This window comes from Ranitomeya variabilis, chromosome 3 (assembly GCF_051348905.1).
Source record: "Ranitomeya variabilis isolate aRanVar5 chromosome 3, aRanVar5.hap1, whole genome shotgun sequence".
Lineage (NCBI taxonomy): Eukaryota > Metazoa > Chordata > Amphibia > Anura > Dendrobatidae > Ranitomeya > Ranitomeya variabilis.
Genome location: NC_135234.1, coordinates 462,126,909 through 462,141,656, shown reverse-complemented (window position 1 = coordinate 462,141,656; position 14,748 = coordinate 462,126,909).

Below are 14,748 nucleotides of genomic sequence, written 5' to 3'. Positions count from 1 at the left end.
CTGAGTCACTTGGCCTTGTTTCCATGTTGAAAGTACCGTATATTTTTTTGGCTATGATTCTTCTATGTCAGTAACATAGCTACCGGGGGTGGGGGCAGTCGCCTCAGGCCCCGCAATCAGAGGTGCCCACTGGGAACTGCCACTACTGTAAACTGTGCACCAATACAGATAGCCTCTGCAATGGTGCAGCGAGACACTGTCTCCCTGCAGTAACGCTCTATGTTCTGTAGATCGTAGGTTGATTTAAGCCAGCGGTCTACAGAAAAGCAAAGAGAGCATGGACTAGGCATTCACCCGGCACAATGACATCACCGTGTTGGTCCGCCCACATCTTGGTCTTATTGATAGGGCAAAAAAACAGAGTTAATGTCCAAAAAATTACATAATAATTTATTAATTAATTTACAGAAAATACCAGTAATTTTCCAACAACATATAAACAATACACTTAGATAAAAAATTCAGGCAGTTAAAGGTGGGAAGTAGCACAGAAAGAAGATAACGGTGCAGCACTCAGGCTGATGCCATATACACAAAAATCACCTGCATAGTGCAGAGTATGAGACACAGGTAATGAAAAACCGGGGGGCATATAGAACACTATGTAACAATGTATGAGTCCTGTACACTGACTCCTATCTTACTCATTGGACCAAAAATCCCCACCCCGGTATCTTACCCATGCACTGGCACCAGAACTGGACCGCACCGTTGCCCCAACGCGCGTTTCGCATCGGCTTGCTTCGTCAGGGGGCGGACCTGATGAAGCGGAAGCGAAACGCGCGTTGGAGTGGTGTGTGCGGGGGACAGCTTGAATCTCAGACTGGTTGGTACAAATTTACTTTTATTACAAACGGCAGTAGTAAATTTTTCATTTTTTGTGCACCTCAGCTGTTTGATTTTATTTCAGATTGGTTTTTTTGTGCACTGGTTTGGATTTTTCTTATATATATCGCAGCCTTATTAATTGGTAATATTTTTGCACATATATCTGAAGATTTATTATATATTTTGCACATCATTTATTTAATTCACTGGGATTTGTTTTGCTAACAAAATAATTAATTCACATATCAGTTTAATTATATATTTTTCTGCAGCAGTTTTCACACTTTTGGTAGCACTTGCTTTTCACTTATTTATATTTATGCACATACTTACTTGTGTGTGCATATGGGTGTATATACACATATGTGTATGTATTTGAATGCTAATATTCAGATGTAGCATTGCTTTACTGCCGGTGCATTTGCACATTCTGATAACAGGATTTTGTATATACATTTTCTAGTGCCTTACAGTCTGTTATTCCCTGTCCCCTGCCACATTTGGTTTTTATTTAATTTATTGTGTATATTAAATGTAAAAATAGGTTTTCTTGTCTATCAATTTTATATTTTTTATTTAATATATTTCTGATAAAGAATATACGTGTGTAACTGTGGTCTGGCATTATTATTTTAAATAAAATTTATATTTTATGAAGTTTTGGCTTTGAATATTTTTTTGGGTAATATATGAGTAATACGTATTCTTAGTCTTTTTTATTCTTTATTATTGTGGTATTTCTTTTCTATATAGGTATTATTGCATTAAATTCATTGCCTGGGAGTGACCTTGCTGATGCAGTATAACGTGCACACATTGCAGATTTGTCTGTGGAATTTTCTGCGCAGATTCTTCCTCTCTTGGCAGAAAACGCAGGTAAAAATCCACGTGGATTTGATGCGTTTTTGATGCGGATTTTCATGCGTTTTTTTCATACAGATTTGTATGCGTTTTTGTAAGCTAAATAAAGATCTATTATTTAACAAAAAAAAAGAATTGTGATGTCATTTCTTTGTCCAACCTCTTATTTTACATACTCCATTGTGTTTACACACACAGATAGATACATAGATAATAGATAGATAGATAGATAGATAGATAGATAGATAGATAGATAGATAGATACATATGCAGCGCCCCAGAGTCCTGGTCGTTGCAGTACTGTGGCTCCGCCACTATGGGGAGCCATGGTGCGTCCGATGGCACTGAAGGAGTTCATCTGATCAGGTATCACAGACACCAATAGATTTCACAGCTGGGCCTCCGGGGGGAGCTAAGGGTTCTATTCATTAGGCCACTCCCCACCATAGTGGGTAAACTGGGGGTCAGGCAGGAAGTTAGATCAGAAAGCTGACTGGATTGGACGAAGCAACACCTAGTGGCAGAGGGTGTTGTGGAGGAAGAGACAGTAGGGTCTCTGTCAGGGGTGGGATCCTGACAGAGGCTTGGCATTGAAAAGAACGTAACGGGTCCGCGCCAGCTCCGGGAAGCGGCGGGACCCAAGAAAGGACTAGAAGCGAGATAGATTGTGCTGAGTGAGAAACGAGATCAAGCAATAGGAGAATACCAGTAGGGGTCGTGCTGTAAGACCGGAGCAACATCCTACTGAGGCGCACTACCGGCGGCCGGAACACCGAGGGAGTATTTCATTAGACAGCTTCAAGCAATACTCTAAACAGCAGCAGGACAGTCAGTCTCAGGCGGGCTGTCTCACCTAAATCACCTATGAAGTCTTGGGAGGCAATTGCGGGAGAGGGGCGTCTCTAGGGTCCCGGAAGAACTCCAGGCCTACCCGACAAATGGGTGCCGTTCTAACTCTAACATCAGGAAGGGACGGAAGATTAGCAGAAGATCAGTTAATCGAGTTGTGAGGGAACACGAGAAACAGACACAACGGTTGTGGGGTACTTTCCGTAAGCATAGCAGGGAAGGACTACAACACATAGCGCTAAGAAGGAAGGCACCGATTTCCACCTGTGAAGTGAACTCTGGAGGTGCCATTGGACCGGCCGGACTTGCGCAGCCTGGTGAACCGTATTCTGGACTGAGGACTCAGAGATCTCCAGTAAAGAGGTAAAGAGACTGCAACCTGGTGTCCTCGTTATTTACCGCGACCTGCACCCCAGTACAGCTTCACCATCATTTATCATATCTGTCACTGTACGCCCCTCAGCAGGGTCACGGACCGGGCCTAGCCACCGTGACAACCCCAGAGCAGAGACTCAGAGGCCCGGTACCGGGTACCCCTTGGCCCTGCGGCAGTGGGGGCGCTACAACTTGGCGTCACGAACAGGATCTACTTAAGCCTGAGGAATCGGGTCATGTGTGCCTTGGAATTGTGATTTATTTTGCTTGAACTGTGACTTATTGCAAAGACTGTGGATTGCCACTTGCCGCCAAAAGTTCCCGCCAAAACTGCCGCCATTACAGCGCTAAGGAGAGCGCAGGAGAAGACGAAGGGCGTGGAAGTGGGCGTGAACAAGCTGGAGAGCGCGAAAGACAATGGCCGCCCAGTCTAAATATTTCTGCCCCTTGAGGTCGTGTCCGTCAGCAGCCGAGATCCGCCTACTGATCCTCAATGGGGGGCGGAGACAACGAAAGCGAAACCGCCCACGAAGGAGAGAGCGGGAAAAGGACCAGGAAGAAGGAGTCAGTGACATGGAGGACGCCATGGCCAGCCGCCCGGAGCCGGAGCGTGGGGTCAGAGCCGAGGACTCCCCCAGCCACCCGGAGAGGCACCGCAGCCAGACCTCCACAGTTGATGCTGACCTCCTTCAGACCGGAGCGGACGAGCAGATCCACCAACTCCTGCAGACGCAGCTGAGCACTGAGGCCGGGTGGAAGAAGGCCATCATCGGGAGACTCGCCAGACGTCTGTTGGCAGCCTCGTCTGGTCCGGAGCAGGAAAGAAGTTCCAGCGCTCCGAAGCCAGAAAGCAAGACCCTGCCGGAAAGCGAGATGCTGCAAGCAGAGATGACGACGTCGCAGCACGAGGCCCTGCAGCCAGCATTCCAGACCCCAGCGGAGGCAGAGCAGACCGGCACCGGAGGGACCGCATCTGAAGCAGGTATGAAGGACGACCCTGCCCTGACGACCGACACCACTCCAGTGACTGCTAGTGCCACAACTGCTGACTCCATTCCCGTGACTGATCTTGCAGCAGCCGCTACCTCTGCTGCAGCAAATGCCCATACTCAAGCTGCGCAGACCTCCATCGCTGCGCATGATTTAACTGTACATGAAAGACGGATTAACGGCGTGTGTCCAGCACTGGGTGTAACCCTGGACCTCACTTTGCCCAGGCCAAGAAGGGTTAAGTGCCAGGTGCAGCCCTGGAAGCCGTCCAACTAAACCTCGGAAACCTGAATATGTAAATAGTTAACTGTCTGTTTCCCTGCTTTTTGCTGCTTTAAACCCGACTAGGGTTATTCTTAAAGGGATCCCTTCGTTTACCCGGGATCCCTATTGCTTTTCATTTTTGCTTTTATTTTCATTTTTGTTTTTGTTCCACAATATTATCAAGAACTGCTGAATCATGAACAGTGCATGATACAAACTGCTTGTAAATAGTTTGCACCTTCTTAAAGGTGCTCCCTACTGGTTTTACTTAAAGAGAGACTCTTTGCGAAGATACCGCACCGGAGCCTGTGCTGAGTATGGACTGGTAGCTTGAGAAGACGCGCTACCTCACAGAGACTTGGTCCCCTCTTAAAGGGGATGTTCATTTGCCGCATTTTGATAGTAATATTGCTTAAGACAAGTAGCAATAACGTTGATGAAGAGAAAAGTGATGATAATGTTGTACGAGAAAAGTTATATGTGTTTAATTAGTTAAATGTGAAGAAATACTGATGATGTGCTCTGAGAATTAAAAGGTGAAAGATAGAAGAAGGATGCAGTGGGCCCGTAGAGATAGATGTGGTGTCCAGCATGCAAGAAAGGAAGAAAGATAATGAGAAGGCTTAATGTTCGATAGAAAATGTTTAGATAATGTTGATAGATAGTTAGGATAGAAGGTAAACCCTGAGTCCTCATAGGAGTCATGTAGAAATGACTTAGTGCTCTTAAACTGAAAGTAATGTTATGTTCTATACTGTGTATAGTAGTTGAAAAGGCAGTAGGCCCTGGCTGAACGGGGCGGTCCTGTAACAGAAAGGAGAGGCAGTAGGTCTGGTGCCGATAGGACAGGCGGTCCTGCAGATTTAAAGAAGGCGAATGGGAAAGTTAAAATACCTTATAATGTGATTATAGGAAGGTCTTTAGTGGATTTAGAGTGTGAGTCCTTAAAGGCAATGTTAAATTATTGTTCAACAATTTTGTACTTAGTAGAATACCCGGTTGGGTAACAGGAGTTATTTATAGCCTGTAATTTATAATGTTAACCATGTTTGTAACGTTCAAGTGTCCTCACCTCCCATAAAGGGAAGCTCTGTTCAAGTATACTTATTATTATTTGCACTCAACAAAAATTGTATGTCTTTTTGCTAACCTGTATTGTTGTTTTCTTCCCAGTCCCGGAGTACTGTGTTTAACCAGGGGGGAGTGCAGCGCCCCAGAGTCCTGGTCGTTGCAGTACTGTGGCTCCGCCACTATGGGGAGCCATGGTGCGTCCGATGGCACTGAAGGAGTTCATCTGATCAGGTATCACAGACACCAATAGATTTCACAGCTGGGCCTCCGGGGGGAGCTAAGGGTTCTATTCATTAGGCCACTCCCCACCATAGTGGGTAAACTGGGGGTCAGGCAGGAAGTTAGATCAGAAAGCTGACTGGATTGGACGAAGCAACACCTAGTGGCAGAGGGTGTTGTGGAGGAAGAGACAGTAGGGTCTCTGTCAGGGGTGGGATCCTGACAGAGGCTTGGCATTGAAAAGAACGTAACGGGTCCGCGCCAGCTCCGGGAAGCGGCGGGACCCAAGAAAGGACTAGAAGCGAGATAGATTGTGCTGAGTGAGAAACGAGATCAAGCAATAGGAGAATACCAGTAGGGGTCGTGCTGTAAGACCGGAGCAACATCCTACTGAGGCGCACTACCGGCGGCCGGAACACCGAGGGAGTATTTCATTAGACAGCTTCAAGCAATACTCTAAACAGCGGCAGGACAGTCAGTCTCAGGCGGGCTGTCTCACCTAAATCACCTATGAAGTCTTGGGAGGCAATTGCGGGAGAGGGGCGTCTCTAGGGTCCCGGAAGAACTCCAGGCCTACCTGACAAATGGGTGCCGTTCTAACTCTAACATCAGGAAGGGACGGAAGATTAGCAGAAGATCAGTTAATCGAGTTGTGAGGGAACACGAGAAACAGACACAACGGTTGTGGGGTACTTTCCGTAAGCATAGCAGGGAAGGACTACAACACATAGCGCTAAGAAGGAAGGCACCGATTTCCACCTGTGAAGTGAACTCTGGAGGTGCCATTGGACCGGCCGGACTTGCGCAGCCTGGTGAACCGTATTCTGGACTGAGGACTCAGAGATCTCCAGTAAAGAGGTAAAGAGACTGCAACCTGGTGTCCTCGTTATTTACCGTGACCTGCACCCCAGTACAGCTTCACCATCATTTATCATATCTGTCACTGTACGCCCCTCAGCAGGGTCACGGACCGGGCCTAGCCACCGTGACAACCCCAGAGCAGAGACTCAGAGGCCCGGTACCGGGTACCCCTTGGCCCTGCGGCAGTGGGGGCGCTACACATACATAGGTAGAAAAAGAGGAACAGCACCAGAAAAAATACCTTAAAGCGTGCATGCTTCCCTGACCAGCATTCCAATAGCCTTCCAGACAGTAAACAAAAAAGGAAACAGCACACAAAGATGTAAAAAAAAGGGACTTTAATGCCCTGTGGCGTGGCAACGTTTTGGATAAAACAAATCCTTTCTCAAACCTCTTATTTTACACACTCCATTGTGTTTATACACACAGATAGATAGATAGATACATAGATAGATAATAGATAGATACATAGATAGATAGATAATAGAAAGATAGATAGTAGATAGATAATACATAGATAGATAGATATACTGTATCTATGGGTAGATAGATGATAGATTGATCGATAATACCAAGCCCGATGTTTGGTAATAAACATAATAAAATGGTACATAAAGAGTTAAATAAAGGCACACACACACACAAAATCTGTGCTAGTCTGGGATCACACTTGCGAGAAACTCGCATGAGCCTCGAACCTCCGTACTCCGCACTGTCACCGGCACTTGGACCGGAGCACTCCGCTGCATAGAAATACATGCAGCCACACACTCTGGTCCCGAGTGCCGGTGGCAGTGCTGGGTATTGAAGTGCGAGACTCGTGCGAGTTTCTTGCATGTGTGACCCCAGCCTTAAACGCAATATCTGTTTAATTTTAAAAAAATTGAAAAAAAAATGGCGTGGGCTCCTACGCAATTTTCTGCGCCAGAGAGGGAAAGCCAGCGACTGGGGGCCAATGTTTATAGCCTAGGAAGGGGTTAATACCCATGGGTCTTCCCAGGCTATTAATATCAGCCGGCAGTTATATGTTTACCCTTTATTGGCTATTAAAATAGGTGGACCCCCCAAAAAAGCGACGTGGGGTCCCCCTATAATTAATAGCCAGAAAAGGCTATGCAGACAGCTATGGGCTGATATTAATAGCTTAGGAAGGGGCCATGGATATTGGCCCGCCCCATGGCTACAAACACCAGCTCACACCTGCCCCAGAAATGGTGCATCTCTAAGATGAGCCAATTCTGGGACTTAGACTCTCTCTTCCCACTGCCCTGTAGTGGTGGCATATGGGGTAATATTTGTGGGGTTGATGTCACCTTTGTATTGTGAGGTGACATCAAGCCAGCTTAGTAATGGAGAGTTGTCAATAAGACACCTATCCATTACTAATCCTATAGTTGTTAAGGGTTAAATAAAGACACAGCCAGAATAAAGTATTTTAATGAAAAAAAACACTAAACACAGTTTCCCATCTTTATTATACGCCTAATTCCTGCGACGCCCTCGATCACCTGTAAAAAAATAAAATAATAAACCAACACAAATCTCCCTGTTCCTATGTAATCCATTTAATAATGACTGTCCCATGATGATCTCCCCTATAGAGCTGTCACATCAGGAGATGTGACCGTTCTACAGGGCCTCCAGTGACACACTGACAGGAGATAATGGCTCCTGCAGTATTATCACTGAGGGTTCACTTGAGTTCATGCTCTTGCTTTACGGCACTGCTGCATGAGAATTTTCTCACGCAGTGGTGCCGCAAGTGACAGCATGAACTCCAGTGACCTCTGACAGCGGAGTGATCCACTGCGGGAGGATACCTGCTGTCATTGTATTACCGGAGCCCCTAGAGAGCAGTCACATCTCCTGATGTGACAAAGAAAAAGAAAGTAACGGGCACCGCATAAATATATTGGGGATCAACCATATGCATATACAAAGACAATACATATAGAAAAAAGAAAGAAGATATGCATACCAATGGGATCAACCTAAAAAAATAATGTTTATTATAAATACCAATACAAAACACAACAAGGCAAGACACAATATATTATAAACATTTAAAAACCCAAGAAACATGGCAGGTAAGTCATACGTTCCCCCCAGGCAAATAAAGAAATATATGAGCACCTCATAACAGATAAATTATCTAGACAGTAGGTATAAGTTAATGAAGAACACAGCAGGTTCCCTACCAATCTGCTGCCAGCTACACCAGACTGCACCTTGACACAATATATCTTAGATAATTATATCCCAAGTGTTGGATACAGAAACGTCAATATAGGCATATTTACCAGGATTGCTGTGCAGAAATCAGAGCCAAAAGGTGACACAAGACACCACCAGGGAACCTGTAGCCGTAACTAAAACTATTGGCATAAAACCCTCAAAGTCTGGATGGTCAAATTGAAATGCAATGACCAATAGTTAGGTACTAACCATAGGGGGGAAAAGGAACTGAAGCCCCGCGCGTATCGACGCTGTTAAAGCGTCTTTATCAGGGGAAATTTCCCCTGCTATCTGGCTCTGTATTAAATATATGCTGCCTATGCAGCATCAATAGTAAAAAGATCTAGTGTTAAAAATAATTTAAAAAATAAACAATCGTGATATTCTCAACTTCCGGCAACCCCCGCAGCCTTCCCGATCCTCGTGATGCTCCCGGCAACTCCGATTCCCAGTGATGCCTCGCGACAATGACCCCAGATCACAGGTCATTGTCACAAAGCATCACTGGGAATGGGAGCTGCCGGGAGCATCGCTAAGGCCTGGGCTGGATCCGGGGGCCGCCAGAAGGTGAGTATATAACTATTTTTTATTTTAATTCTTTTTTTTTTTTAACAGGGATATGGTACTCAGGGCCTGGAGGCGAGTCTCCTCTCCTCCACACCTGGGTACCATCCGCACATGATCTGCTTACTTTATGCATGGTGGGCATAGCCCCATGTGGGAAGTAAGCGGATCAATGCATTCCTATGTGCGATTCCGCCGTGGAAAAATATGCAGCATTAGCACAGTATTGCGGAATCCCATTGAATTCAATGGGCTGGGTTGTGTATACGGCAAAAATGCATACAATTCGCAACGTGTGCACATAGCCCAAGAGTCCTGGATACAGTTTTATTTATCTTAGGAGCCCTAAGAGCAGCGAGTATGTGAACCTCTGCCACCTGACTCAGTGCTGCTGATTCACTGCAAGGCACCAAAGGCAGTGAAGCCATCCCTGGCAAACAGAATACAACAGACTTATGAGACAAGAATCTGTCTACTGGATGTTGATCAAGGCAACTAGTCTGATTGCCGTATGTGGAGTTGGGAAGGATTGTTTCCTTCCACCTGGTGGGATTTTCTGCTCCCAGGGCAGTAGTATGTCCTTTTATAGGATGAACCAAAAGAGACGTATGTCACCTTTTAAAGTTAATTATGAAAGAGACTTGCCTTTAGCACTCAAGGTAGTAGCTCACTTGAGAGATCTGTTGCAAAAGGAAGAAATGCTAATTTACTAAGCCAATTCAAGCATATCTGTTTGTTTGGCTAAACCCTGTTGTAAAGAATGAAGCAACAGAAGTTGGACCTGGGTCCAAAAACACGAGGACTCTATAACCAGAGTTGGGGCCTAAGACAAGAAAATGTGAAGTGGTGGGCTGACGATACAATGTGCACAACAAGGCACACACAAGTCAGAAGGTCTAACCCGGAGGCCCACAGCCAGAGGCAAAAAAGGCACAAGGCCTGAGGTACTATGAAGCACAGAGGCACTATGACACACTAACGATACCCCTTGAGGCACAGGGGCACCGAAGCACTATGATGCAATATGATGCACATAAGCACTATGACACATTTTGATGCATAGAGGAGCTATGAAGCCCTATGATGCAATATGAAGCAAAAAAGTACTATGAAGCACTATGATGCAATATGATGCATAGAGGCACCATGAAGCACTAGCACTATGAAGCACTATAAAGCACTTATGATGCAATATGAAGCACTATGATGCAATATGAAGCACTATGACGCAATATGATGCATAGAGGCACTTTGATGCAACATGAAGCAAAAAGGCCCTTTAACCCCTTTCTGACCTTGGACGGGGTAGTACGTCCGAGGTCAGAAGCCCCGCTTTGATGCGGGCTCCGGCGGTGAGCCCGCATCAAAGCCGGGATATGTCAGCTGTTTTGAACAGCTGACATGTGCCCGTAATAGGCGCGGGCAGAATCACGATCTGCCCGCGCCTATTAACTAGTTAAATGCCGCTGTCAAACGCAGACAGCGGCATTTAACTACCGCTTCCGGCCGGGCGGCCAGAAATGATCGCATCGCCGACCCCCGTCACATGATCGGAGGTCGGCGATGCTTCAGAATAGTAACCATAGAGGTCCTTGAGACCTCTATGGTTACTGATCCCCGGCAGCTGTGAGCGCCACCCTGTGGTCGGCGCTCACAGCACACCTGCAATTCTGCTACATAGCAGCGAACATCAGATCGCTGCTATGTAGCAGAGTCGATCGAGTGGTGCCTGCTTCTAGCCTCCTATGGAGGCTATTGAAGCATGGCAAAAGTAAAAAAAAGTTAAAAAAAGTGAAAAAATAAAAAAAAATAAAAGTTTAAATCACCCCCCTTTCGCCCCAATCAAAATAAATCAATAAAAAAAAAATCAAACCTACACATATTTGGTATCGCCGCATTCAGAATCGCCTGATCTATCAATAAAAAAAGCATTAACCTGAACGGTAAACGGCGTAGCGGGAAAAAAATTTGAAAAGCCAGAATTACGTTTTTTTGGTTGCCGCAACATTGCATTAAAATGCAATAACGGGCGATCAAAAGAACGTATCTGCATCAAAATGCTATAATTAAAAATGCCAGCTCGGCACGCAAAACATAAGCCCTCAACCGACCCCAGATCATGAAAAATGGAGACGCTACAAGTGTCGGAAAATGGCGCAATTTTTTTTTTTTTTTAGCAAAGGTTGGAATTTTTTTTCACCACTTAGATAAAAAATAACCTAGTCATGTTAAGTGTCTATGAACTCGTACTGACCTGAAGAATCATAATGGCAGGTCAGTTTTAGCATTTAGTGAACCTAGCAAAAAAGCCAAGCAAAAAACAAGTGTGGGATTGCACTTTTTTTGCAATTTCACCGCACTTGGAATTTTTTTCCCATTTTGTAGTACACGACATGGTAAAACCAATGATGTCGTTCAAAAGTACAACTTGTCCTGCAAAAAATAAGCCCTCACATGGCCAAATTGACGGAAAAATAAAAAAGTTATGGCTCTGGGAAGGAGGGGAGCGAAAAACGAACACGGAAAAATGGAAAATCCCAAGGTCATGAAGGGGATAAAGCACTATGATGCAAGATGATGCAATATGATCCACAGAGGCACTATAAAGCACTATGATGCAATATGATGCATAGAGGCACTATGATGCAATATGAGGCACAGAGGCACTCAATATGATGCATAGAGGCACCATGATGCAATATGATGCACAAGGGCACTCAATATAATGCATAGAGACACTATGATGCAATATGATGCACAGAGGCACTCAATATGATGCATAAGGCACTATGATGCAATATGAAGCACAGAGGCACTCAATATGATGCATAGAGGCACCATGGTGCAATATGATGCACAAGGGCACTCAATATAATGCATAGAGGCACTATGATGCAATATAATGCACAGAGGCACTCAATATGATGCACAGAGGCACTATGATGCAATAAGATGCACAGAGGCACTCAATATGATGCATAGAGGCACTATGATGCAATATGACACACAGAGGCACTCAATATGATGCATAGAGGCATTATGATGCAATATGATGCACAAAGGCACTCAATAGGATGCATAGAGGCACTAAGATGCAATATGATGCACAGACGCACTCAAAATAATGCATAGAGGCACTATGATGCAATATGATGCACAGACGCACTCAAAATAATGCATAGAGGCACTATGATGCAATATGATGCACAGAGGCACTCAATATGATGCAAGTGTAACACCCCAGGGTCCTGGTTGTTACAGTGGCATTGCTTTCTTCACGGGGAGAGTGATGTCACGCTTGGAAGCAAGGGAAGATCTCTTCTATCAGGTAAACACAAACATGCAACATGTTCACACACCAGGCCAGAAGGGGGAGCTGTAAACACAGTTTAAGGGGACCGTCCCTATATATTCTGGCTTGGAGGAAAGCGGTCAGTCTGTCAGGAGGACAGAGAAAAGGGCAGTCAGACAGTGAGTGTCGGAAGGACTGAAGGGGTCGTGCAACCAGAGGTGCTGCAGCTCCAGCATTGAGAGAACACAGAAGGAAGAACAGACTTGTAGTGCAGGAGAGCGAAGCACAGGAGAGTGACAACTTGGGAGAATAGCTGCGACTGGGCTACCTCCCTACAGAGCGCAGATTCCGGTAGCCAGAAGACAGAGGTTGTGTCGGACTCTAGGAGGCACAGCAGAAATCATCAGGACAGCTGGACTACACGTAACCTGTCTGCCCTAATACCCAGGAGACACAGTGGCGCATATAGCCTGGGTCGTGATAGAGACCCTGTAAAAAGGCTCGAGCCACCTGTCATACGGGTTAGTGTCCCACCTTTATGCAGGACAGAGAGAACTGTGAGGAACTTGATAGGAGCCACAGGCAGCAAGGGACTACACCAAAGCGCTGGTAGGAAGACTTTCATCTCCACCTGGTAAAAGGGACTCTGAACTTGCTTCCAAGCCGGTCGGACCATGCCTGTACCTGTGATCCGGTGCCCTGGACTGCGGTTGTCTGAAGCCTTCAGTAAACCAGGTATAGAGACTGATAACCTGTGTCCTCCGTTCTTTACTGCACCACTCACCATCCTCATCTATACACCGGGAGCCCTGAGGACCTACTTCACCTGTGGGAAGTTATACTATCTTAGCTGCCATAACATCACCGCAGAGGACCCCTTTAAGCAGCGTTGGTCCCCAGTGTTCGAATACCACAGGTGGTGTCACGAACAGAAACTTTATTCCTACAACTCCCTTAAAAGACCTTTCCCCTTTTACTTAGGTGCCCAGGGCCACGGATCGGGTTGCTGCCACCGTGACCACCCCTTTAATTGTGACCGGACCCTATACCGAGTACCCCAGTCGCTGGCGGGTGACTCTCATAGAGCTACAGCCATGCTTGAAGGTGCCAAACAGGCCTACGGTTAAAAGCAAGAGAGCAATCTCTCAGAGTTCTGGATAAATCTCCACTCTGAATAGTACATCTCATTTGTCAGACTGACCCCACCCAAAGGAGCTAATTAATGAGTCGCAGCGGGAGGGTATGCTGCATTAACACCCTGTGTCCTCCTATGGATGGAGTAGTTAAGTTGCAAAGAAAAGTGAAACACCTGTTTTTCGAAATACAAAAATGGAAAACATGCTTCCAAAAAGTCACTCTGAAGCCCAATCATAAGGCTCTGTGCAGACAAGACATGCAACAAACTGAAGTCAAATCATGAGATGTAGCCTGGACATATGGCCTTATTATAGCCTAGAGGTGCATAGCCTAGCTGCGTATATGTGAAAACATACCTCAGCACATGAGGCTGTAGACACAGCTTTGGCACAAGGGCAGGAGACTAGCATCAGCCTAAAGGCCTAGACCATCAACAGAACATTCTACCATGCACTCACCTGTGCTGGCTCCATATCTGCTAGAAAAACAGGGGGAGCTGGTAACGCCAAGAGCCCATCATGAACGGAAGCAGCATCCCATCAGGAATGCTGCATTGCTGACAATAAATTTTCTCTCCTGTGCCTCACGAGATCCAGGAAACCAACCTGTTGCCTGTCTCGTTCTGCACTTCCGCATTCTACCTTGGAATGCACGCTGACCTTATGCCCCGGCATCCTGCTCTGACATCAGTGGAAGTGCGATGGCTTCTCCACCGCGCGACTTCCTGAAGTAGCGGTGGCTTGCCGGCCGACGTAGTAGCCGAGAGCCTCTACTGCGGGACAAAGCGGCTCTACCCATTAGCCTTGTCTGCTCGCTGGTCTCTGTGGCTGAGGGACCCCCAACCAGGAGGGTTTCAGTCCAGGGCTACTTGACAGGGGGAAGGTTTGAACGCGCCGCACAATCCCCCAGAGCCCCATAAAACATCCATCTTCTATCTTCACTCCTGGAGCAATCTTTCATACAACCATCCCCTGAAGGGACAGGAAAAACACTGGAGGGTGGAGGGGCCTTTTAACCTCTCTGTGATCCTGTTCCGCTATAGGTCACAGAAGGACTATCTCCCATTGTGCTGTCCGAAGGGATGTAATGGAAAATATCCTTTACTTACACACAGAAATAGTAAGGCTCCTTTTGAGATTGCCAATAGACATGTGGGAGACTTTTCAAATGTTTGGAAGAAGGTGCTGTGGTCAAATGAGACC